At 43.4% G+C, this 27108-nt stretch overlaps 1 long non-coding RNA gene across 2 annotated transcripts in view; it reads right to left on the bottom strand.

The window, feature by feature from the left end:
- Nucleotides 1-18421: 18421 nt before the first annotated feature.
- LOC110529117 (uncharacterized) overlaps nt 18422-27108 on the bottom strand; it is a 307966-nt gene continuing 299279 nt past the window's right edge. For both annotated transcript variants that reach the window (XR_016482407.1, XR_016482408.1), the window contains 3 exons: nt 20020-20085; nt 19792-19899; nt 18422-19629 (listed from right to left, as the gene is read on the bottom strand). This is a non-coding gene — a long non-coding RNA (uncharacterized LOC110529117). The remainder of the gene's footprint in view (nt 19630-19791; nt 19900-20019; nt 20086-27108) is intronic.

Raw genomic sequence — 27108 nt, forward strand, 5'->3', positions numbered from 1 at the left:
CCAGAGCGTGACACCTATAGGGAGGAGGTCAGAGACCTGGCCGGGGGGTGCCAGAATAACAACCTATCCCTCAACGTAACCAAGACTAAGGAGATGATTGTGGACTACAGGAAAAGGAGAACCGAGCACGCCCCCATTCTCATTGACGGGGCTGCAGTGGAGCAGGTTGAGAGCTTCAAGTTCCGTGGTTTCCACATCAACAACAAACTAGAATGGTCCAAACACACCAAGACAGTCGTGAAGAGGGAACGACAAAGCCTATTCCCCCTCAGGAAACTAAAAGGATTTGGCATGAGTCCTGAGATCCTCAAAAGATTCCACAGCTGCAACATCGAGAGCTGCCTGGTACGGCAATTGCTAGTCCTCTGACCGCAAGGCACTACAGAGAGAGGTGCGTACGGCCCAGTACATCACTGGGGCTAAGCTGCCTGCCATCCAGGACCTCTACACCAGGCTGTGTCAGAAGAAGGCCCTAAAAATTGTCAAAGACCCCAGCCACCCCAGTCATAGACTGTTCTCTTTACTACCGCATGGCAAGCGTTACCGGAGTGCTCCTAGACGTTTCCGCTTCACAATAAAGCACTTAAAGTTGACCGGGGTAGTTCTAGCATTGCAGAAATTTGACGAACTGACTTGTTGAAAAGGGCTGACCCCATTTAGTCGACTGCTCGATTGTTTGGTTGATTGGTCCATTGTTTGGTCGACAGGCTGCTGGTCGACCGAGAATTTTTTAGTCGAGCAGTCGCACATGTTTTTCTTTTTCATGGTGGACAAGACACCTGTCCGATTGGCGCCTGTCTCAGTGGACTAATCCATTGGGTAGGTCATAGTGATGGCACAGTCCATCACTCTGTGACGTGATACTGAAATTGTATAAGGTTATATTATGTAAAAATGATGGTGCAACACTAATAAATCAAACATTATTTTATAACAAATGCTCTTCTCCCGCGTTGGATACGGTCGCTGTCCGCGGTTCTGAAACAATCTTCAGTGTGCCGTAGAATTGACGCCTTTCCCTATGTTGCTATGTGCATAATAGCAGAGTTAACCAGCATATTGGGATTGAGAACAATGCAGCGTAGGCAGCAGCAGCAGAGATGAGGAAACAACCCTTGCCTTGAACCTAATTGTCTAAGGAAATTGAGGAGAGGAAACCCCAACTTAATTAGATCTATAATCAATGGCCTAACTGTTAAATGTGCCTGGCTTTATAAATCATCCATATATACAGTGGGGAGAACAAGTATTTGATAACCTGCAAAATCAGCAGTGTTTCCTACTTACAAAGCATGTAGAGGTCTGTAATTTTTTATCATAGGTACCCTTCAACTGTGAGAGACGGAATCTAAAACAAAAATCCAGAAAATCACATTGTATGATTTTTAAGTAATTCATTTGCATTTTATTGCATGACATAAGTATAGAAGAGATTTAGCTCGTCTGGTAGGCTTGTGTCACTGGGCAGCTCGTGGCTGTGCTTCCCTTTGTAGTCTGTAATAGTTTGCAAGCCCTGCCACATAAGACGAGCGTCATAGCCAGTGTAGTATAATATTCAGCGAGTGTAACGTGTTCGTAAATTTATCAGGTACATCAGCTATTTGCACTCTGGCACACTCAGACGAGAGTGCTCTGAAATCAGAGTAGATAGCCAGAGTGAATTTATGAATGCAAGAGATATGCTAACTGAATAACAGTCGTTCAAGTTCAGCATAGCTAGCTAACTCACCCACTCCTCCAATGACATGACATCCTCCCAGCTAACGTTAGGCTCTGTGTTTTTAGCTAGCAAAATAAATAGTTACACTGTTATGACCGACTTGTGATCAATGCCCTTGCTAGTTAGTTGCATTTGTACATTTTTGTCAAAAAATTATGAGTCATTGAAACTAAAACAGTGCATCCCAAATGGGAGGAGGCAGCAAACAATGTACCAGGCCAGCTGTGATTTAACGTCTTGGGTAGGGGGCAGTATTTTCACATCCGGATGAAAAGCGTGCCCAAAGTAAACTTCCTGTTACTCAGGCCCAGAAGCTAGGATATGCTTATAATAGATAGAAAGCACTCTAAAGTTTCTAAAACGGTTTAAATAATTTTGGTAATACAACCAACGCAAAATAACAGTTGTTTTGATGTTATTTCCAATGGTAAGAGTTCATGAAGTGTAGACTTGATGGAGCAGATGGACACACACCCTCCTAAACAAAAATATAATTTCTCTGGTATGCACAACCTACATGGCACCCCTACAAACAATAACCTCAAGTCAAAACCGTTACAATGTACTAACATTATTGCTTGTTTTTATTTGCTATTTCTGTCTCCCTGCAGAAAATATATACATACTACGTTACCCACCGGCTGGCCAATCCTAACCAAAGCCAATGAAGACAAGAATCACAGACTAATGCCAACTAAACTGTAAATTATATCATCTAACTCAACTGTACTGTGATTTTATCCATCTGACCAACCTTCCATGCTATTTACCATAATCTGAATATAAAGACTCAGGTCGGCTATATTAGCATATTGGAAGACGTTTACATACACTTACAGTGCCTTGCGAAAGTATTCGGCCCCCTTGAACTTTGCAACCTTTTGCCACATTTCAGGCTTCAAACATAAAGATATAAAACTGTATTTTTTTGTGAAGAATCAACAACAAGTGGGACACAATCATGAAGTGGAACGACATTTATTGGATATTTCAAACTTTTTTAACAAATCAAAAACTGAAAAATTGGGCGTGCAAAATTATTATTGTTTTCAATTAACTGGTGTGCCTTGTTAAAAGTTAATTTGTGGAATTTCTTTCCTTCTTAATGCGTTTCAGCCAATCAGTTGTGTTGTGACAAGGAAGGTGTGGTATACAGAAGATAGCCCTATTTGGTAAAAGACCAAGTCCATATTATGGCAAGAACAGCTCAAATAAGTAAAGAGAAATGACAGTCAGTCAATATGGAAAATTAAAGTTTCTTCAAGTACAGTCGCAAAAACCATCGAGTGCTATGATGAAACTGGCTCTCATGAAGACCGTCACCGGAAAGGAAGACCCAGAATCAGGCCTTCATGGTCGAATTGCTGCAAAGAAACCACTACTAAAGGACAACAACAATAATAAGAAGAGTCTTGCTTGGGTCAAGAAACACGAGCAATGGACTATACCGGTGGAAATCTGTCCTTTGGTCTGATGAGTCCAAATGTGAGATTTTGGGCTCCAACCACGGTGTCGTGGTGAGATGCAGAGTAGGTGAACGGATGATCTCTGCATGTGTGATTCTTACCGTGAAGCATGGAGGAGGTGTGATGGTATGAAGGTGCTTTGCTGGTGACACTGTTAGTGATTTATTTAGAATTCAAGGCACACTTAAGCAGCATGGCTACCACAGCATTCTGCAGTGATACGCCATCCACCTGGTTTGGGCTTAGTGGGACAATCATTTGTTTTTCAACAGGGCAATGACCAAACACACCTCCAGGCTGTGTAAGGGCTATTTGACCAAGAAGGAGTGTGATGGAGTGCTGCATCAGATGACCTGGCTTCCACAATCACCCGACCTCAACCCAATTGAGATGGTTTGAGATGAGTTGGACCACAGAGTGAAGGAAAAGCAGAAAACTGCTAAGAAAATGTGGGAACTCCTTCAAGACTGTTGGAAAAGCATTCCATGTGAAGCTGGTTGAGAGAATGCCAAGAGTGTGCAAAGCTGTCATCAAGGCAAAGTGTCTCTACTTTCAAGAATGTAAAATTTGTTTAACACTTTTGGTTTCTACATGATTTCATATGTCTTATTTCATTGTTTTGATGTCTTCACTAATATTCTACAATGTTGAAAATAGTAAAAATTAAGAAAAACCTTTGAATGAGTCAGTGTGTCCAAACCTTTGACTGGTACAGTACATCACTCGCCGCTGGTATCACCAGCACCATCCAATCTCTGTCAGATAAGTACTGGTGACACACCTTGGCACAGGAAACTTGGGACCACGGTCAGAAACAATATCCTCCGGAAAGCCATGTACCGGAAAACCAGCTGGAATAGTGCAGTATGTGAACTCATGTTCCATATGTACCCAATCCAAATCTCCCCGGCACTCTCCAGCAGGGAATGTACTTCCCCTTACGTACCTCAGCGGCCATGGTCACATCTGTCCATAGACTTTGTAACTGATCTCCCCCTTTCTGATGGGTTTACCACTAATATGGTTGTTATCGACAAATTCATCTCTTTGGTCTACTTACCACTCTCCAGGTCGCTGAGGCACTATTCCAGCTGGTTTTCCGGTACCTGGCTTTCCGGAGGATATTGTTTCTGACCGTGGTCCAAAGTTTACGTTGCAGATCAGGAAAGCCTTTATGGAAAAGCTGGGGTCACGGTCAGCCTCTGGTAGAAAATGACAAGATTATGTTTTAATACGGTTTATGCATTGGATAACTTTGATGAGTACTCTCTCGTATGACTGAGTTGTGCCTCTGGGGCTTGGTGCTAGCAATTGATTTATGATGGCTTGGTGATAAAACCTACAGCCTGCATTCCATAGAATCAGTTGGTGTTTGTGACCCGAGATAGATAGAGCCTGGCGGAGTAAAACAACACCCGGTGCACATAACTCACAAGAAGAACCCAAGATAAGTAGCTTGTGATGCCCCGAGCTGCCGGGGAGGGGTGGAATCAGCCATGACTAAGCATTTTTTTGTGTTAGCTATATAAGACCCATGATTCCCCTGTAAGGTTGGGCTCTTAACGATCACTGATGGGTGGTCATTGACCAGCTCCATTATTGCAATTCGTAATCAATAATAAAGATTGTTTGAAAAAAATAAGTCTCTCACTGTATAAAGAATTTTGCACAACAAGCCTCACATCTAGGTACCGGCCTCAGTCCAACGGGCAGGTGGAGAGGACCAACCAGGAGTTGGGGATGTTACTAATGAGTCACTGCTATGACCGGCAGGGGGAGTGGGCCCGGTTCCTTCCCTTGGCAGAATACACCCAGAACTCACTTCGACACTCCTCCACCGGGCTGACTCCCTTCCATTGTGTTCTGAGATATCATCCGGCTCCGTGGACTACGAGACAGACCGATGCCCCTGCAGTGAATCCAAGATGGCGTAGCAGTAGGACGTATTGTCGTGTTGTCGTGTTGTGTCCCTTGTATATTTCGTTTGTTTTCGTTTTTTTTTCTTCACATATCTTTAAAACTTTTTGCTGAACCTCAACTTCTTCTAAATACTCTCCTGCAACCCGCCTCACCCAACGTAGCTATTTTTCCTAAAGTATTTATATTTACTTCGGACCTTGGAACCCCTCAACTGAAGCTAGCCAACGAACTACCAGCTTCAGCAAAACATTGCTAGCGGTCTTCAGCTAACCGGTCATCAGCTAACCTTTAGCTCGGAAAGCTCTCGCCAGTTCGAACAACGCGACTCTAACCAGAGCATAACGGACCTATTTATTATTTTATTTTATTTTTCATCCCCGGATTCCCATCGCAAACGGAACATTTTGAGCTCCTGGGCTACAATATCCAGACCCACGACCGGTCCATCGATGTCACTGCATGAAGAGGAATAAACAGATACCCCCATCGCGACGTCCCCAAAGGCTAACTCTCTAGCCCTTGCTATCTCCTTGCTTGCAAATTCGGCCTGCTAACTGCTAGCTTGTTTAGCCCGGTCCGCTAACTGCTACCGTGTTTAGCACCGTCTACTAACTGTTAGCTTGTTAGCACAGGCCTGCTAACCGTCTGAATCGCCGCGTCCCAAACACTCACTGAACCCATATTTACTTTCTATCCCTTTTCGATTTTTAATTTGTTTATACCTTCCGGTAACCTGCCTCACCCAATGTGATACGGAACCGCTATTATCTTTACATTTTTAGAACACACTCAAGAACCTCCAGAAGCTAACCAGCTAACTGGCTACAAGCTATTTGGTCATTGTTAGTTTTCTAACCTGGATAACACTCGCCAGTCCAGCTTCCCTGCCCCATCCACCGCTGCCCCTTGGACACTGATCACTTGGCTACATAGCTGATGCATGCTGGACTGTCCATTAATCACGGTAATCCATTCTGCTTGTTTATGTTTTATCTGTCGGCCCCAGCCGCACTTAGGCTCTGTGTGTAGTTAATCCGACCCTCTCTGCCTAATCAATCGCCATTCTACCTGCTGTTGTTGTGCTAGCTGATTAGCTGTTGTCTCACCTACTGTTTTAGCTAGCTCTCCCAATTCAACACCTGTGATTACTGTATGCCTCGCTGTATGTCTTTCTCAAATGTCAATATGCCTTGTATACTGTTGTGCAGGTTAGTTATCATTGTTTTAGTTTACAATGGAGCCCCTAGTTCCACTCTTTATACCCCTGTTACCTCCTTTGTCCCACCCCCCACACATGCGGTGACCTCACCCATTACAACCAGCATGTCCAGAGATACAACCTCTCTCATCATCACCCAGTGCCTGGGCTTACCTCCGCTGTACCCGCACCCCACCATACCCCTGTTTGCGCATTATGCCCTGAATATATTCTACCATGCCCAGAAACCTGCTCCTCTTATTCTCTGTCCCCAACGCCCTAGGCGACCAGTTTTGATAGCCTTCAGCCGCACCCTCATACTACTCCTTCTCTGTTCCGCGGGTGATGTGGAGGTAAACCCAGGCCCTGCATGTCCCCAGGCACCCTCATTTGTTGACTTCTGTGATCGAAAAAGCCTTGGTTTCATGCATGTCAACATCAGAAGCCTCCTCCCTAAGTTTGTCTTACTCACTGCTCTAGCACACTCTGCTAACCCTGATGTCCTTGCCGTGTCTGAATCCTGGCTCAGGAAGGCCACCAAAAATTCTGAGATTTCCATACCCAACTATAACATCTTCCGTCAAGATAGAACTGCCAAAGGAGGAGGAGTTGCAGTCTACTGCAGAGAGAGCCTGCAAAGTAATGTCATACTTTCCAGGTCCATACCCAAACAGTTCGAACTACTAATTTTGAAAATTACTCTCTCCAGAAATAAGTCTCTCACTGTTGCCGCCTGCTACCGACCCCCCTCAGCTCCCAGCTGTGCCCTGGACACCATTTGTGAATTGATCGCCCCCCATCTAGCTTCAGAGTTTGTTCTGTTAGGTGACCTAAACTGGGATATGCTTAACACAGTCCTACAATCTAAGCTAGATGCCCTCAATCTCACTCAAATCATCAAGGAACCCACCAGGTACAACCCTAACTCTGTAAACAAGGGCACCCTCATTGACGTCATCCTGACCAACTGGCCCTCCAAATACACCTCCGCTGTCTTCAACCAGGATCTCAGCGATCACTGCCTCATTGCCTGTATCCGCTATGGAGCCGCAGTCAAACGACCACCCCTCATCACTGTCAAACGCTCCCTAAAACACTTCTGTGAGCAGGCCTTTCTAATCGACCTGGCCCGGGTATCCTGGAAGGACATTGACCTCATCCCGTCAGTTGAGGATGCCTGGTCTTTCTTTAAAAGTAACTTCCTCACCATTTTAGATAAGCATGCTCCGTTCAAAAAATGCAGAACTAAGAACAGATATAGCCCCTGGTTCACTCCAGACCTGACTGCCCTCGACCAGCACAAAAACATCCTGTGGCGGACTGCACTAACATCGAACAGTCCCCGCGATATGCAACTGTTCAGGGAAGTCAGGAACCAATACACACAGTCAGTCAGGAAAGCTAAAGCCAACTTCTTCAGGCAGAAGTTTGCATCTTGTAGCTCCAACTCCAAAAAGTTCTGGGACACTGTGAAGTCCATGGAGAACAAGAGCACCTCCTCCCAGCTGCCCACTGCACTGAGGCTAGGTAACACGGTCACCACCGATAAATCCATGATTATCGAAAACTTCAACAAGCATTTCTCAACGGCTGGCCATGCCTTCCGCCTGGCTACTCCAACCTCGTCCAACAGCCCCCCCCCCCCCGCAGCTACTCGCCCAAGCCTCTCCAGGTTCTCCTTTACCCAAATCCAGATAGCAGATGTTCTGAAAGAGCTGCAAAACCTGGACCCGTACAAATCAGCTGGGCTTGACAATCTGGACCCTCTATTCCTGAAACTATCCGCCGCCATTGTCGCAACCCCTATTACCAGCCTGTTCAACCTCTCTTTCATATCGTCTGAGATCCCCAAGGATTGGAAAGCTGCCGCAGTCATCCCCCTCTTCAAAGGGGGCGACACCCTGGACCCAAACTGTTACAGACCAATATCCATCCTGCCCTGCCTATCTAAGGTCTTCGAAAGCCAAGTCAACAAACAGATCACTGACCATCTTGAATCCCACCGTACCTTCTCCGCTGTGCAATCTGGTTTCCGAGCCGGTCACGGGTGTACCTCAGCCACGCTCAAGGTACTAAACGATATCATAACCGCCATCGATAAAAGACAGTACTGTGCAGCCGTCTTCATAGACCTTGCCAAGGCTTTCGACTCTGTCAATCACCGTATTCTTATCGGCAGACTCAGTAGCCTCGGTTTTTCGGATGACTGCCTTGCCTGGTTCACCAATTACTTTGCAGACAGAGTTCAGTGTGTCAAATCGGAGTGCATGCTGTCCGGTCCTCTGGCAGTCTCTATGGGGGTGCCACAGGGTTCAATTCTCGGGCCGACTCTTTTCTCTGTATATATCAATGATGTTTATCATGCTGCGGGCGATTCCCTGATCCACCTCTACGCAGACGACACCATTCTATATACTTCCGGCCCGTCCTTGGACACTGTGCTATCTAACCTCCAAACGAGCTTCAATGCCATACAGCACTCCTTCCGTGGCCTCCAACTGCTCTTAAACGCTAGTAAAACCAAATGCATGCTTTTCAACCGTTCGCTTCCTGCACCCGCACGCCTGACCAGCATCACCACCCTGGATGGTTCCGACCTTGAATATGTGGACATCTATAAGTACCTAGGTGTCTGGCTAGACTCTAAACTCTCCTTCCAGACCCATATCAAACATCTCCAATCGAAAATCAAATCAAGAGTCGGCTTTCTATTCCGCAACAAAGCCTCCTTCACTCACGCCGCCAAACTTACCCTAGTAAAACTGACTATCCTACCGATCCTCGACTTCGGCGATGTCATCTACAAAATTGCTTCCAACACTCTACTCAGCAAACTGGATGCAGTTTATCACAGTGCCATCCGTTTTTGTCACTAAAGCACCTTATACCACCCACCACTGCGACTTGTATGCTCTAGTCGGCTGGCCCTCGCTACATATTCGTCGCCAGACCCACTGGCTCCAGGTCATCTACAAGTCCATGCTAGGTAAAGCTCCGCCTTATCTCAGTTCACTGGTTACGATGGCAACACCCATCCGTAGCACGCGCTCCAGCAGGTGTATCTCACTGATCATCCCTAAAGCCAACACCTCATTTGGCCGCCTTTCGTTCCAGTTCTCTGCTGCCTGTGATTGGAACGAATTGCAAAAATCGCTGAAGTTGGAGACTTTTATCTCCCTCACCAACTTCAAACATCTGCTATCTGAGCAGCTAACCGATCGCTGCAGCTGTACATAGTCTATTGGTAAATAGCTCACCCATTTTCACCTACCTCATCCCCATACTGTTTTTATTTATTTATTTTTCTGCTCTTTTGCACACCAATATCTCTATCTCTACCTTTACATAACCATCTGATCATTTATCACTCCAGTGTTAATCTGCATAATTGTAATTATTTGCCTACCTTCTCATGCCTTTTGCACACAATGTATATATAGACTCCCCTTTTTTCTACTGTGTTATTGACTTGTTAATTGTTTACTCCATGTGTAACTCTGTGTTGTCTGTTCACACTGCTATGCCTTATCTTGGCCAGGTCGCAGTTGCAAATGAGAACTTGTTCTCAACTAGCCTACCTGGTTAAATAAAGGTGAAATAAAAAAAAATAAAAAAATAAAAGTGGACAAATGGTTCCGGCGTGCAGAGGAGGTGTGGAATGCCACCCACGTGAGGCTCCAGCGTACCATGCACCGTCAGAAGGATCAGGCGGACAACTGGCAGGCATCGTCGGGCGGCATCAGTGTGGGGGATACTGTAACGCCTACCCCTGCTCTCACCCTCCGGTGCTTGACGTCGTCGGTCTACTAACCACCGGCCCTGGCAACTATATTACGGTCACCTGTTCGCCATTATTACGCACACCTGGTCATCATTTTCTCCTTGATTATGCCTTTATTTAGCCCTCAGTTGTCATCTGTCATTAGGTAGTATTGTTTCCTCTCATGTTCAGTACACTTCTCATTTGTGTTAATTTGTTTCATTTCATTATTAAACTTGTCTTCTGCACCTGCTTCCTGACTCCCAAGCGTGTACGTTACAACCATTATATACAGTGCATGATACAGTACATGAATCCTGTTTGCAATAAGGCACTAAAGTAAAAGTACAAAAAATATGGCAAAGAAATTTACTTTTTGTCTTGAATACAAAGTGTTATGTTTGTACAAATCTATCACATCATTAAGTACCACTCTTCCTATTTTCAAGCATGGTGGAGGGTGCATCATGTTATGCTTGTTATCGGCAAGGGCTAGGAATCTTTTTATGATAAAATTCAACGGAATAGAGACAAGCACAGGCAAAATCTTAGAGGAAAACCTGGTTCAGTCTGCTTTTCAACAGACTAATATCACCTTTCAGCAGGACAATAACCTAAAACACAAGGTCAAATATACAATGGAGTTGCTTACCATGATGATATTGAATGTTCCTGAGTGGCCTAGTTACAGTTTTAATTTAAATCACCTTGAAAATCTTTGGCAAGAAAATCTATGGCCATTGAAAATGGCTGTCTAGCAATGATCAACAACCAATTTGACAGAGCTTGAATAATTAAAAAAATAATAACGTGCAAATATTGTGCAATCCAGGTGTGTTAAGCTTTTAGAGACTTACCCTGAAACATTCATAGCTGTAATCACTGCCTAAGGTGATTCTAACATGCATTTACTCAGGAGTGTGAACACCTATGTAAATGAGACATAAATATTTTTAAATGTCATTAAGTTAGCAAAAAATAAATAAACAAATGTTCACATTGTTATTATGCGATATTCTGTGTAGATGGGTACGAAAATATATATATTTAATCCATTTTGAATTCAGGCTGTAAAACAACAAAATGAGGATTAAGTCAATGGGTTTGAATACTTTCTGAAGGCACTACACATATGTACAACAGCTAACAATATCTATACCACAATGCAGTTGGGCATTCTATATTATAGGCATTCTATATTATACTACAACGTTACTCAAACTGAATATGGATGTTGTGTTGACTGAATGTTCCAGGCAGGTTCCATAATGTTCTTCAGCTGGTGAACCTCTTCTTGTGTTGTGTAATGGCAGCTGGTTTAGCAAACGTTGGCGCTGTGTCGATGTTGACAGGGATTTTGGGTTTGGGGCTCCTTGTAGACAACTTCTGGTCCTTTCTGCACTCTACAGCCAGGTGGACAAGCCTCTCCTACACTTTATTCACCACCCACTGCTTCAACCTCTTACAGAAGATTTGTTTGTACTGCAGGTCTCCTCGAAAGACATGAAGGTTGATCATGAGGATGTGCAACCATACAATAAATTATGTTCATCTGTAAACAACAAAGAGCACAGTAGACTGGTATGTGTTTTGTTACACTCAGTCAATAATGGAGCATTGAGATGGGCTGTTAGCAAAAATGTGAAAAGTTTGAGGGGACTTGACTTGTAGACAGCCTAGTTGAGCAGTGTGGTGTATGAGCCCTTACAGTTGTACTATTGAGCAGACAAGAACAGCCAACAATGGAGTGAATAGGCTAGAAGAGTATACTAACAGCCCCTCTTCGCATGCCAAAGAATTGACTACAAGTGTGTGAAAAGTTTGAGGAGCACTTGTCTGCATAGAGTTGAGTGTATTGGGGATTTTGTTTTCTCAGGAGAGTATTGTGCTTTTGTAAATACTTTTGGCTTTCCTAGCTTATTTCAAAGTCAGATCATGTTTAGCTTGAGCTTATTCCCAGGCTGAAAGCTTTCATCCAATGGGTCAACGGGTTCTGTACTACTTATGCTGGTGTCTAGGTCATTGGGGCGGCAGGGTGGTTAGAGCGTTGGACTAGTAACCGCAAGGTTTCATGTTCAAAACCCCGAGCTGACAAGGTACAAATCTTTCGTTCTGCCCCTGAACAGGCAGTTAACCCCCTAGGCTGTCATTGAAAATAAGAATTTGTTCTTAACTGACTTGCCAAGTAAAATAAAAATATATATATATATATTTTTTGTCATCAGCAGCAGGCTTAGTCTGTAGGCAGTGAACATTTACACATACTACTTTCCCTCCATCAATACACACTCAATACAAACAACATTCTATGTCCACCCACCCCCCTATGTCAATAGATCATGCATACTAACCTTCACACACAATAGTCACCCGCACCATCCCCTCCTTAATAATACCTAATTTCCTCCAATTTAGACTTCAAGCCTTGCATGAGTAATCAACTAAGCCTCCATAAGTTGTAGCCTACTTGTAAACACACCAACTATGACATCAAGACAAGCACTGACCATCTATATGCCTGGCTCCAGTATATTTATTTGCTCATCATGGAATCATGGAAAGATTTAGTAGATTTTAGTAAGATTTTACAACAGAAGGTGACTTACTAGTTCCTGGTGCTGAGCTTGATGTTGATGCCTCTACAGATGTTGATGGGATCAGACTCTAAATAGAACACAGTCACGTTAGCTTCTGTGGTAGTTAGTTAGCTAGCGTAACCTAATGAAGCTAATGGTAGCTTGCAAAGTTACAAATCACATTGCCAGATAGCAGCTGCCTAATTACATCGGAATGCTTTGGAATGTCTAGCTAGCGTATTAGGAAAGCTAGCTAGATAGATTTTGGTTTAGATAAATGCATTTATTTTGCTAGCTAGCTAGGTAGCGTTAGCTGAGTTACCTCTGCTTGACTTATTTTTTTTTACTGTGGTGTTGTTGATTGGATAGGATTGGATAGCTGCCTCTTTTTGAATTGAAGGGGAAAATCGATAGAATGACATGACTTGTTTGACGACATGGCAACCCCATCACATGAGACTTTAAATCTGTTTCGAAATCTTCTGGCTGTAGGTGCTGGCTACAAACACAGACATTTAGAGATTTCTCACACGTCCACGGGGCTATCCTCCACATCCTGAAATTACTATGAATTCTGGAAAATGTGGTTTGCTAACAGCCAGGCAATGTACTGTAGCTGGCCCGTTTCTACCAGTGAGATGCAGAAACGCTCGTATTCGGGTGTGGTGAGGAAATGCTACATTTTTTTTACACATATGACATGTTAATAACGTATTAATGGACATATATAGTGACATAGAGCAGTGGTGAAATTTCCCTTTAAGGTGATAGAAGTTCAGTTTCCACTAGTTTTAGATCTCAATGACAGCAGATTAAGATTTTGAGTCCTGAGGAGAAGCCCTGGGTCTACTGAATCAAAGCAGGCAGAAAATGCAAATGTGTGTCCTGAGGCAAACTTCCTGTCCAGGTTTTCTTGGTACAGATCTAGGATTAGCTTCCTTCTCTTCAGTCCCAACTTAAACCATAAGTGGGGAAAATTCAAACTGACCAAAGATCAGTGACTAGGGGCAACTTCATCCTACTCCCTAGGTAAAACTAGAAAGAGCGAGGTGGACTTCATAAAATAAGTTGGATCCTACGGGTTACCTGGGTTTCCCTTTGCTTGTAATATGTCTATCAGCCTCAAGGCGAGCTTTCATCATGAGACGCTTGGTTATCTTCAGTAGCCTATTAGCCAAATTTCTTTATTAAAAGTTTAAGTAGCATTTATGGACAATAGTATGTAATCAATTTAGTTTCTTTGTAGCCTTTAGTAATTGGGTAATGCTTTATTATACAGCCCACTCTTAAATTAGTTATCACTTATGATATGCTTGGAAAGTGGAGATAACTGGAGACACTGTGCCATTTTGGAAACACTGTCACGCTTGCAAGCTAGAAGTTAGTTAGCAATCGCTTCTAAACTATTTTGCTAGGTACAGTAGTGCTACTGTGTCATTAATAACCTGTCTCCAAAATGTTTATTAATAACTGGTGTCTACAGTTGTGTTTACATTTGACCAGTGTGATGCGTATCCACTATCTATGCATATTGTATAGTAATTACAATTTGGTAATTGCATTAGAATCTATATGATGAAGTATTACTTTATGTTATATGGTCAATCATGTTAAAGTAAACAGTGGCACTCATGACATCCATGATCTGAGATGTTACTGAATTCCAGATTAACCGAAGGACAGTTGGCTGTCAATCATTGTTTGTTTCATTGTGAAATTCCAGCAGTTTATAACCTTGCTTCATTCTCTCTCCCCTCTCCTTGTCTGCCTCCGAGGCATGTATTGCAACAGCACTGTTATTCTAGAAACAAAAGCCTCCTCCTTTTGAAATCTTTTGTTTCAAGCAGCATGACTCCTGTGTTCCACCGATTGTTTGTTGTTTCCATTTTCTTCGCTCACTTCAGAGGGATTTCCCTCCTCTCTCTGTGATGCAGACCTCCTTCTCCTAGACCTGGATTCAAACCCTATGAAAAATAATTTAAAATACTTTAGCTGCGCATGATTGAGCTTGTCTGGCACAGTGGAACAATAGAAGTGCAACCTCATCTGGCACTCCAGGTAGGCAAGAACACACAACAAATATATATATTTGAAAGATTTTGCATAGTATTTGAACCCAGGTCAGCCTTCTCCCCAGCAACGCCACTAAGACTCAATAAGAGCCGCAACCAAGGACAAAGACAGTTATTTCTGTAGGACACACATGCCTCTTTGAGCGTCTTCCACAAAGACAGTCATGTTCACTAGTAAATAGGAAGTCCTTCGTTCTGTCAGTTGTACTGTGCCAGTTTGTAAAGAAGGTTTGGTAACACTTTCCTTAAAGCAGACATGTATCATGCTGTATTACTTGTCATAAGCATGGATGAGCCATTGTAATGTATTAGTATAAGGCTTATAATCAGTGATGGACAAAGCTTTTTGGGGGCCCTGTGCAGGATTTGATTTGTGGGGCCATCTCTCTCTCTCTCTCTGTTGAATGTTTGTTTTGTTAATATTGAAGGATAGGTCTTGTTATACAGTCCCTGTTGCATATACGCATTATTGAATAGGTGACATGGGATGCTTTAACTAATCTGTGTTAAATTATTTTGATAATTTATGGAATATGTTTCCCTGCAATTTAGATCAACGACGTGTAGATAGCTATAAGAATATATAATTCATTGCTGGATGAAAAAAGGAAGATTTAACTTTCGATTAGGCCTCTTTTTTTTTTACTGCTTCCTATCCTACCATGAAAACGTAGCTAAACTTTCTCAAAGTAGTGGTTAACAAACAATGGTCATTCACCCTGGAAATGCTTTGAAGAGCCAGAGCAAAATTTACATTGCACAAAGCTTTACTCACCATGAGTATATACAGTGCCTTGCAAAAGTATTCGGCCCCCTTGAACTTTGCGACCTTTTGCCACATTTCAGGCTTCAAACATAAAGATATAAAACTGTATTTTTTTGTGAAGAATCAACAACAAGTGGGACACAATCATGAAGTGGAACGACATTTATTGGATATTTCAAACTTTTTTAACAAATCAAAAACGGAAAAATTGGGCGTGCAAAATTATTCAGCCCCCTTAAGTTAATACTTTGTAGCGCCACCTTTTGCTGCGATTACAGCTGTAAGTCCCTTGGGGTATGTCTCTATCAGTTTTGAACATCGAGAGACTGACATTTTTTCCCATTCCTCCTTGCAAAACAGCTCGAGCTCAGTGAGGTTGGATAGAGAGCATTTGTGAACAGCAGTTTTCAGTTCTTTCCACAGATTCTCGATTGGATTCAGGTCTGGACTTTGACTTGGCCATTCTAACACCTGGATATGTTTATTTTTGAACCATTCCATTGTAGATTTTGCTTTGTGTTTTGGATCATTGTCTTGTTGGAAGACAAATCTCCGTCCCAGTCTCAGGTCTTTTGCAGACTCCATCAGGTTTTCTTCCAGAATGGTCCTGTATTTGGCTCCATCCATCTTCCCATCAATTTTAACCATCTTCCCTGTCCCTGCTGAAGAAAAGCAGGCCCAAACCATGATGCTGCCACCACCATGTTTGACAGTGGGGATGGTGTGTTCAGCTGTGTTGCTTTTACGCCAAACATACGTTTAGCATTGTTGCCAAAAAGTTCAATTTTGGTTTCATCTGACCAGAGCACCTTCTTCCACATGTTTGGTGTGTCTCCCAGGTGGCTTGTGGCAAACTTTAAACAACACTTTTTATGGATATCTTTAAGAAATGGCTTTCTTCTTGCCACTCTTCCATAAAGGCCAGATTTGTACGATATACGACTGATTGTTGTCCTATGGACAGAGTCTCCCACCTCAGCTGTAGATCTCTGCAGTTCATCCAGAGTGATCATGGGCCTCTTGGCTGCATCTCTGATCAGTCTTCTCCTTATATGAGCTGAAAGTTTAGAGGGACGGCCAGGTCTTGGTAGATTTGCAGTGGTCTGATACTCCTTCCATTTCAATATTATCGCTTGCGCAGTGCTTCTTGGGATGTTTAAAGCTTGGGAAATCTTTTTGTATCCAAATCCGGCTTTAAACTTCTTCACAACAGTATCTCGGACCTGCCTGGTGTGTTCCTTGTTCTTCATGATGCTCTCTGCGCTTTTAACGGACCTCTGAGACTATCACAGTGCAGGTGCATTTATACGGAGACTTGATTACACACAGGTGGATTGTATTTATCATCATTAGTCATTTAGGTCAACATTGGATCATTCAGAGATCCTCACTGAACTTCTGGAGAGAGTTTGCTGCACTGAAAGTAAAGGGGCTGAATAATTTTGCACGCCCAATTTTTCAGTTTTTGATTTGTTAAAAAAGTTTGATATATCCAATAAATGTCGTTCCACTTCATGATTGTGTCCCACTTGTTGTTGATTCTTCACAAAAAATACAGTTTTATATCTTTATGTTTGAAGCCTGAAATGTGGCAAAAGGTCGCAAAGTTCATGGGGGCCGAATACTTTCGCAAGGCACTGTATGAACAACTGTCCATCCAATAATTGAAGGTTGTATCCTCCATCTTCTTACAGAATTTGAAATGTTTTCATAGATTAAGCATGGCCCCTGTATTATAGTTTGTAAAGAATTTCCCTTTTAAAACGAAATAAATCTAATGTCTGTATTCTTTCCTCCCCAAACCTTAATCTAATGGGTGTGTGCCCTCGCCAAGTGTCTAAAAGCCAATTACACATGCTGAATTATGTTGGAAAACTGACCTTTTAATGGTTATCTTTCTAATTATATCACATAGAGGTCAAACCTGTAGCAAATGACATATTCCTTTACTCACAAAGTGACCTCTGAGTCAGGATTAGTGAGATACATGAGTCAAACTAAGTGCTGTTTCTGAGATTGATTTAGAAAAATTACATACCCACGTAACGTAATTATTTTCATGAGATGGCCAGAAAAATGAACTAGTAATGTTGCATAGTTTTATAAACTTCTGGAACTCACCTTTCTTTTAAAAATAGTTAGAAATTGCTGAGGTGTACTCACTTTTGAAGACACAAGCTCAAGAACATACCCTGTACCAAATACCCTAGTTTCAGACTCCTAATAATTCCTACACCTCTGAAGATTCTATCCACTTCATGCCAATAGGAAGAACTTCGTTGTTTCTCCATCGACAGACGGATAAGGCGAACAATGGGGTGTTAACACTCGGTGCAGACTAGAGATCCTGACTGCCAATGTGCCCAGCATGAGACATGCCATTAAGTTATCCTGACACTCACAGCTAACCATTGTTATCATTGTCTTCACTCTGTTATTTAGGTTGGTATTGTGGAATAACTACAACGTTGTTGATCCATCCTCAGTTTTCTCATATCACAGCCATTAAATTCTATAACTGTTTTAAAGTCACCATTGCCCTCATTGTGAACTCCCTGAGGGGTTTCCTTCCTGTCCGTGAACTAAGTTAGGAAGGACACCTGTACCTTTTTAGTGACTGGGTGTATTGATACACCATCCAAAATGTAATTAATAACTTCACCATGGTCAAAGGGATATTCAATGTCTACTTTTTAATGTTTTACCCATCAACAATAGGTGCACTTATTTGCAAGATGTTGGAAAAACCTCCCTGGTCTTTGTGGTTGAATCTGTGTTTGAAATGTACTGCTCGACTGAGGGACCTTACAAATAATTGTATGTGTGGGGTACAGAGATGAGTTTGTCATTCAAAAAGAATGTTATTAAACACTATTATTGCACACAGTGAGTCCATGCAATTTATGTGACTTGTTAATTAAGTTAAAAAAAATTATCCTGAGCTTATTTAGGCGTGCCATAACAAAGAGGCTTATTTATTGACTAAAGAAATTTCAGCTTTTCATTTTCAATTAATTTGTAAAAATGTATAAAAACATAATTCCACTTTGACATTATGGGGTATTGTGTGTAGGCCAGTGACCCAAAAATCTTAATTAAATTCAGGCTGTAACACAACGAAATGTGAAAAAAGTCAAGGGGTGTGAATACTTTCTGAAGGCACTGTTTTATTGTTGGGTGTAAAGTTACAGGATAGATAAGACAGTGACAGAAGTGTATGTGGTAAGTGAAAGTGTGTATGTGTGTGAGTGGCGTCAGTATGCATGTTTGTGTGTGTTGGGGTGTCAGTGTATTGTAAGTACAGTATGTGTGAGTGTGAGTCCTGAGTGTGTGAATGGAGTCAGTACAAGATAGTTGGTGCAAAAAAAGGGTCAATGTAGGTAGTCTGGGTAGCCATTTGATTAATAATTTAGCAGTCTTGTTTAGTAGTCTCATGGCTTGGGGATAGAAGCTGCTCAGGGTCCAGTTTATTCTAGACTTGGTGCGCTGGTACCGCTTGCCATGCAGTAGCAGAGAGAACCGTTTATGGCTTGGGTGGCTGGAGTTTTTTTGGGCCTTCCTCTGACACCTCCTGGTAAAGTGGCCCTGGATGGCAGGGAGCTCTGCCCCAGTGATGTACTGGGCCATACACACTACCTTCTGTGCCTTGCAGTTGCCGTACCAAGCTGTGATGCAGCCAGTCAAGCTGATTTCAATGGTGCAGCTGTCGAACTTTGAGGATCTGAGGGCCCATGGCAAATCTTTTCAGCCTCCTGACGGAAAAGAGGTGCTGTCGTGCCCTCTTCACAACTGTGATGGTATGCTTGAACTATGCCAATTTCTTAGTAATGTGGGTGCAGAGGACCTTTGCAGGTGATTGTCTGTGGTCTATTGCACAATCAGATGTTCTGGATAGGGCTGCGGTGGACGTGGATGGTTGCTCTGGTTTTTGTTCTGAAGGAGCCTTTTCTCCCCATAAGCACGCTTGGCCTTTTATCCGGTCTGCTGACACAATCAGGTCCTCAAACTCAGGGGAGAGGCATGGTGGGGAGGTTATGAAAAATGCATCAGTATCCTCTGGGTCTGTCTCCACATCAGACATCATGTCTTCAGTTGCCTTCGCAAGTTGCTGCATCACCTCAGCAGATTTCTTTTGACCGACTGACCACATCCTGTGAAATTACAGGAGATAATATGTCATTCTGCTGTCTTGAACCAAAAAAAAGCTAAAGATGCAGACACACTGAAATCAAAAGCTGTGGAACAAGTCTCAACATTTCAAAATTCGGTACTGCGTTTAAAATGTATGGATTGGTTTACATGTATAAACTAACCTGTCTCTGGCAAGACCGCCTTCACTTTTTGATGCCCCGTTCTTTCTTGTCTGGGGTGTCCGACGGCTTATTCCACTCTTTCAGTCCAATGCAGATTTGCAGCTGAATCTGAGGAGTCAATTGGTGTATTATCAATGGTTATATGCATCAAAACCCTTGAGAAAATTTTACAATGTGGAATGTTTGTAATGACTGTTAGTCAGTCCATGTCTTTAGGAAATTACTCACCTTCAAAATCTGCCATCTCAGCTGACTAACCATCAGATCCAGTACACAGGCGTTATGCGGATTGTTCTTCCAGAGACATGACAAAGAAAAAACATGACATTTAGATTTTTTTCAACCTTTATTTAATTAGGCAAGTCAGTTAAGAACACATTCTTATTTAGAATGACAGCCTATGAACAGTGGGTTAACTGCCTTGTTCAGGAGCAGAACAACCTTGTCAGCTCGGGGATTCGACCCACAAACCTTTCAGTTACTGGCCCAATGCTTTAATCACTAGGCCACCTGCTGCCCCACCAGATTATGCTATTCGGATCCCTATTTCATGTAACATATTTGAGAATGTGAAGATAACTATCACACAACTTACGGATAGCTCATTCCATCTTTCTCAACAAACAACCTTCGCCCGTTTTGGTGCAGGCGCTGGAGGAGTACTGTAGCTGCTGCGGATGCTGTTGTTTTTGGAATAGTTGAGCTACTTGTGCCATCAGCCTTTCGTTCATGTCAGCTACCATGTTGTAGTCTGGCATCTGATTCAGCCTGGACATGAGTTGTTGGAAAACCATGCTATCGTTTGGTGATGCATCGTTTCCTTGCAAGAAGAGGCTCCCACAAACTAATTGTATCAATGGAAAAAATATAGTAAATAAAATTTGATTTGTCTCCTTTGCTGTATTTTACCAGGCTTGTAAGAATAACTAGCTACCAAGCTATCCGTTCTTCCACCAACGTTGGGTAGCTAACGTTAGCGAACTATGCTTTGGTTGTATGTTTTAGTATTCAATAAAAAAAACTACTTGCAGTGAAGCCGCTCAACATTTACAAAGAGAAAGACAAAAACAAAAGGACAACACAAATCATGACAGCAAGGCCAACTGAATATGTGTGTCTGTGCATTTTGAATGAGTGTGTATATATGCATGTGTACAAACATCTGTGCGGCATCATACTCAGGCAAACAGGCATTAGCTGTAACAACGTTGCCCCTTAGCTAACTTTGATTGCCAACTCACATTAGCTTGTTTTAGTCAAAACAGCAATGTTCCATTTCTTACTCCTACATCTAAAATCCATGTAACATGTCAGCTACAATTTTGTTAACTAGCTAGCTAGTAACATTACTTATTGACTATATTGGCTGTAGTAATTTACTTTGGTTAGCTACCTCTGCTAATGCTACAGTAGCTAGATTGCTTTGTTGACAAATAAGAGGGTGGCTTCTTGTTGCATAGTCGCATTCGGAAGGTTGCGGCTGTGGGGTGTAGATTATTGCGGACTTGGAGTACCGTTATATATGTGATCCATAACCATTTCCGTGGCTTGGGGTGATTAATAAAAATTCTGGGAGTTGTTCAATGTTAGCTACAGGATTATTATGTTTTATTGCTGCAATAACTTTTTGGGTGACCCGACCAAATTCACATATGTTATAGATCCATCATTCTCATTGAAAGCAAGTCTAAGAAGTGGCAGATCTGTTCTATGGGCGCTATTTCTATTCTTCCCATTCTAAAGTTTTGTTTTTGTACATCAGCTTCAAACAGCTGAAAATACAATATTTTTGGTTATGGAAAAGGCATTTCACAGCGGTTTAGATGGTACAATGATTCTCTACACTATACACCTAATTTTTTTGTGATGATGTCACGACTTGTCACGACCTCTCCTTGTTCGGGCAACGTTCGGCGGTCGACATCACCGGTCTTCCAGCCATTGCCGATCCACCTTTCATTTTCTATTTGTTTTGTCTTGTCTTCCATCACACCTGGTTTGAATCCCATCAATTACATGTTGTGTATTTAACCAACTGTGTCCAACATGTCCTTGTCCAGTACTGTTGATGGTAAGAGTTTGTGCATGTTATGTCTGGCGTGCGAAGTGTTTTGTCCCATTGTATTTATTTATTTGTGTTTGTTCACAATAATTTTATTATTAAACTGCACCGTTGTAACATAGTCGTTGCTCTCCTGCGCCTGACTTCTCTGCCACCAGTATGCACACATTACAGAATACCGGACCAGACTTATAGAGTCAGCAGGAGCAGGTACCCCAGGAATAGGGGTGGAGGAGCGCGTCCGGGAGCACGCAGCAATGCTCCACCATCTTGGTACCGCCATGGACCGCGTTGTCCAGACAATGGACCGCTGGGAGAGACAGGGAGTTATCCCAGCGCCTCCACCAGCACTACTGCGGTCTCCAGTACTCGCCCCTCCATCTCCTAGTCCCAGTGGGATTCGTCTCTCCCTTCCCCAGGAATATGATTCGACGGCTGCGAACTGCCAGGGGTTCCTATTACAACTGGACCTATACCTGGCAACCGTCCATATGGCTCCTTCGGGCCGTGAGAGGGGGTCCACCCTCATCTCGTGCCCCACCGGGAAAGCCCTGGAGTGGGCCAATGCCGCATGGAGAGAGGGGGATGCAGGGTTGGACCAGTTTGAGGAGTTTAGGGATCCCCATTGTTCCTTTGGCTGTGCCCTTCCCAGTTCACGCATTAAACAGTCGACCATTAGTGTCAGGGTTGATTAGGGAGGTCATCACTCCTCTGGGCATGGTGAAGCAGGGGGCTCACAAGGAGAGAATTAGTCTCTTCCTTATTTACTCTCCTGCTTTTCCCGTGGTGCTAGGCCTACCCTGGTTAGCTTGTCATAACCCCACTGTTTCTTGGCCACAGAGGGCTCTCACGGGGTGGTCGCGAGAGTGCTCGGGGAGGTGTTTAGTGGTTTCCGTTGGTGCTAATGTGAAATGGCTAGCTAGTTAGCGGTGGTGCGTGCTAGTGGCATTTCAATCTGTGACGTCACTTGCTCTGAGACGTTGAAGTAGTGGTTCCCATTGCTCTGCAAGGGCCGCGGCTTTTGTGGAGCGATGAGTAACGATGCTTCGTGAGTGACTGGTTGATATGTGCAGAGAGTCCCTGGTTCGAGCCCAGGTTGGGGCGAGAAGAGGGACGGAAGCTATTCTGTTACATTGATGCTGTTGACCCGGATCACTGGTGGCTGCAGAAAGAGGAGGAGGTCAAAAGGTGGTGAGTGTAGCCGATGTGAAATGGCTAGCTAGTTAGCGGTGGTGCGCACAAGTGGCGTTTCAATCGGTGACATCACTTGCTCTGAGACCTTGAAGTAGTGGTTCCCCTTGCTCCGCAAGGGCCACAGCTTTTGTGGAGCGATGGGTAACAATGCTTCGAGAGTGACTGTTGCCGTGTGCAAAGCGTCCCTGGTTCGCGCCCAGGTCGGGGCGAGGAGATGGACGTAAAGTCTATACTGTCTATACTTTGACATACTCCGCTACACGCGCCGAGCATGTGTCCCTGGTGTGCAGGGTGCTTAGTCGCCTGTTGGAGCATGACCTGTACGTCAAGGCTGAGAAATGCCTGTTCTTCCAGTATTTCTTCCAGAAATGCCTGTTCTTCCCTCTCCTTCCTAGGGTATCGCATTTCCACCTCAGGGGTGGAGACCGCATTTCAGCTGTGCGTAATTGGCCGACTCCCACCACGGTAAAGGAGGTGCAGTGGTTCTTAGGGTCTGCCAACTACTACCGGAGGTTTTCCGGGGTTTTGGTCAGGTAGCGGCTCCCATTACCTCACTGCTGAAGGGGGGCCCAGTATGCTAGCAGTGGTCAGCTGAGGCGGACAGGGCTTTTAATCACCCGAGGGCTCTGTTTACCTCGCTCCAGTGCTGGCCCATCCAGATACCTCTTTGGCTTTCATAGTGGAGGTGGACACGTCCGAGACTGGTATTGGAGCTGTGCTATCTCAGTTCTCGGGTACACCACCGAAGCTCCGCCCCTGTGCCTTCTTCTTGAAGAAGCTCAGCCCGGCGGAGTGAAACTATGACGTTGGGGACCGGGAGCTGTTGGCTGTCGTCAAGGCTTTAAAGGCGTGGAGACATTGGCTTGAAGGGGCTAGACACCCTTTCCTCATCTGGACTGACCACCGTAATCTGGAGTACATCCGGGCGGCGACTAAACCCTCGCCAGGCAAGGTGGGCCATGTTTTTCACCCGTTTTGTGATTACTCTTTGCTACAGACCAGGCTCCCAGAATGTGAAGGCAGACGCATTGTCTCATTGTATGACACAAAGGAGCGGCCCTTGACTAAGGACGTGAGGGTTTATGTTTCCTCCTGTTCGGTGTGCGCCCTGTGTAAGGCTCCTAGGCACCTGCACAGAGGTAAGCTACACCCCTTACCCGTTCCACAATGGCCTTGGTCGCACCTGTCGATGGATTTTCTGACATGTTTCTACGGACTGTAACGGAAGTTTTGACTTTTCATCTGGCCCTAGTGATCGTGCGTCATGAATTTGGATTACTGGGCTAAACACATAAACAAAAAGGAGGTATTTGGACATAAATGATCCAAATGCACAAGGCGCGGGCAAGTCCAGACGAAAAGATCCATTACAGTTCGTAGAAACATGTCAAACGATGTATATAATCAATCTTTAGGATGTTTTTATCATAAATCTTCAATCATTTCCCACTGGACAATTCCTTTGTCATTAAAAAGGAAAGGGAACGGAGCTCGCACTCACGGCCATGCGCGATAAACAACTAAAGGCTTTCAGCTGAGCCAATTACTGTGAGTGGTCTTATTCTCTCCCCTTTCACAATAGAAGCCTGAAATAACTTTCTAAAGACTGTTGACATCTACTGGAAACCTTAGGAAGTGCAATCTGAACCAATTTACACTGGATATTGGATAGGCAATCACTTGAAAAACTACAAACCTCAGATTTCCCACTTCCTGGTTGGATTTCTCTCAGGTTTTCGCCTGCCATATGAGTTCTGTTATACTCACAGACATCATTCAAACAGTTTTAGAAACTTCAGAGTGTTTGCTATCCAAATCCGCTAATATGCATATCCTAGCTTCTGGGCCAGAGTAGCAGGCAGTTTACTCTGGGCACGCTTTTCATCCGGACGTGAAAATACTGCCCCCTACCCCAAAGAAGTTAAACTGCACCGTTGTAACATAGTCTTTGCTCTCTTGCGCCTGACTTCTCTGCCGCAGTACACACACATTACAGATTATTGGACTTCCGCTTTACTTCCCTCCTGCAGCTCGCTAGTGCCAAACTTGCCAGAGTAAATTATTTGAAAGAGTAAATTTATGGAGAATAATAGTCAATTAAACAAGTATAACATCCTGTCACCATCATTACGCACAGCTGCACAATATTGGACTCACTCTGTTTTTGGCACAAACAGCTCTTAAAGACCAGGGCACAAATAATCATTTTTCTCTTTATGTTACCATCTTACATATAAAACCTAATTTGTTCATAACTCACCACAGGTTAATGAGAAGGGTGTGCTTGAAAGGATGCACATAACTCTGCAATTTTGGGTTGTATTGGAGAGAGTCTCAGTCTTAAATTATTTTCCACACAGTATGTGCCTGTATTTAGTTTTCATGCTAGTGAGGCCCGAAGATCCACTCTCACATAGGTACATGGTTGCAAAGCGCATCAGTGTATTAACTGCGCGATTTGCCAAGGCAGGATACTCTAAGTCCAGTAAAATCTGGCAGTAGCTTCTGATTAAATTCAATTTTCACAGAACCGCTTGTTGCAATTTTGATGAGGCTCTCTTGTTCAGATAAGTGGCAGGGCATGAAAGGGATAACGAGTCCAGTTGTTTGTGTCATCCATTTCGGGAAAGAAGCTGCGTAATTGCGCAACCAACTCACTCAGGTGCTTCGCTATATCATATTGTTCGAAAGCTTGAGTTAATTTGCACACAAAAAAAACATACAATGATGGAAAGACCTGTATGTTGTCCTTGTTAATGCAGACAGAGAAGAGCTCCAACTTCTTAATCATAGCCACAATTTTGTCCCGCACATTGAATATAGTTGCAGAGAGTCCCTGTAATCCTAGATTCAGATCATTCAGGCGAGAAAAAACATCACCCAGATGGGCCAGTCGTGAGAAACTCGTCATCATTACAAGCGGTCAGACAAGTGGAAATGATGGTCATTGAAGAGAATTTAAGCTCGTCTCTAAATAAAAAATAAAAAAACGTGTCAATACTTTGCTCCTTGATAACCAGTGCACTTCTGTATGTTCTAAAAGCGTTACATGGTCGCAGCCCATATCATTACATAGTGCAGAAAATACATGAGAGTTCAGGAGCCTTGCTTTTTAACAAAGTTAACCATTTTCACTGTAGTGTCAAAAACATCTTTCAAGCTGTCAGACACTCCCTTGGGAGCAAGAGCCTCTCAGTGGATGCTGCAGTGTACCCAAGTGAAGTCGGGAGCATCTGCTTGCACGCGCGTTACCACACCAGTGTGTCTCCCTATCATGGTTTTTGCGCCATCAGTACAGATACCAACATGCGCAGCAGCTACGTTTGGCTACATATGAACCGTTAGTGGAATTCCCGCGAGAGTATAACAGTTAACCAGTTGGATTTAGGGGGCGCTATTTTAATTTTTGGATGAAAAACGTTCCCATTTTAAACAAGATATTTTCTCAAGAAAAGATGCTTGACTATGCATATAATTGACAGCTTTGGAAAGAGGATACTCTGACGTTTCCAAAACTGCAAAGATAATGTCTGTGAGTGCCACAGAACTGATGTTACAGGCGAAAACCAGATAAAAAACCAACCAGGAAGTGCCGCATTTTTTGAAACCGCCTCATGCCAATGACTCCTTATATGGCTGTAAATGAGCTACGAATGAGCTTACCACGTTTTCCCCAAGGTGTCTACAGCATTGTGACGTCTTTTTAGGCATTTCCCTTGAAGAATGGCTGTAAGGGACCATATATGGCATGTGGTCACATGGTGTCTCCCGCAGAAAACCTTGCATAAAATACTGAGGTAGCCATTTTTCCAATCGCCTCTTATGAGAAACCAACTGCCTCGACGGATATATTATCGAATATATTTGTTAAAAACACCTTGAGGATGGATCCTAAGTAAGTTTTAAGTTCCTCGGCATACACATCACAGACAAACTGAATTGGTCCACCCACAGAGATAGCATCGTGAAGCAGCAGCGCCTCTTCAACCTCAGGAGGCTGAAGAAATTCGGCTTGTCACCAAAAGCACTCACAAACTTCTACAGATGCACAATCGAGAGCA

The sequence above is a fragment of the Oncorhynchus mykiss genome, chromosome 8 (genome assembly GCF_057628025.1).
Source record: "Oncorhynchus mykiss isolate SJ-2025 chromosome 8, ASM5762802v1, whole genome shotgun sequence".
In the NCBI taxonomy this organism is placed as follows: Eukaryota; Metazoa; Chordata; class Actinopteri; order Salmoniformes; family Salmonidae; genus Oncorhynchus; species Oncorhynchus mykiss.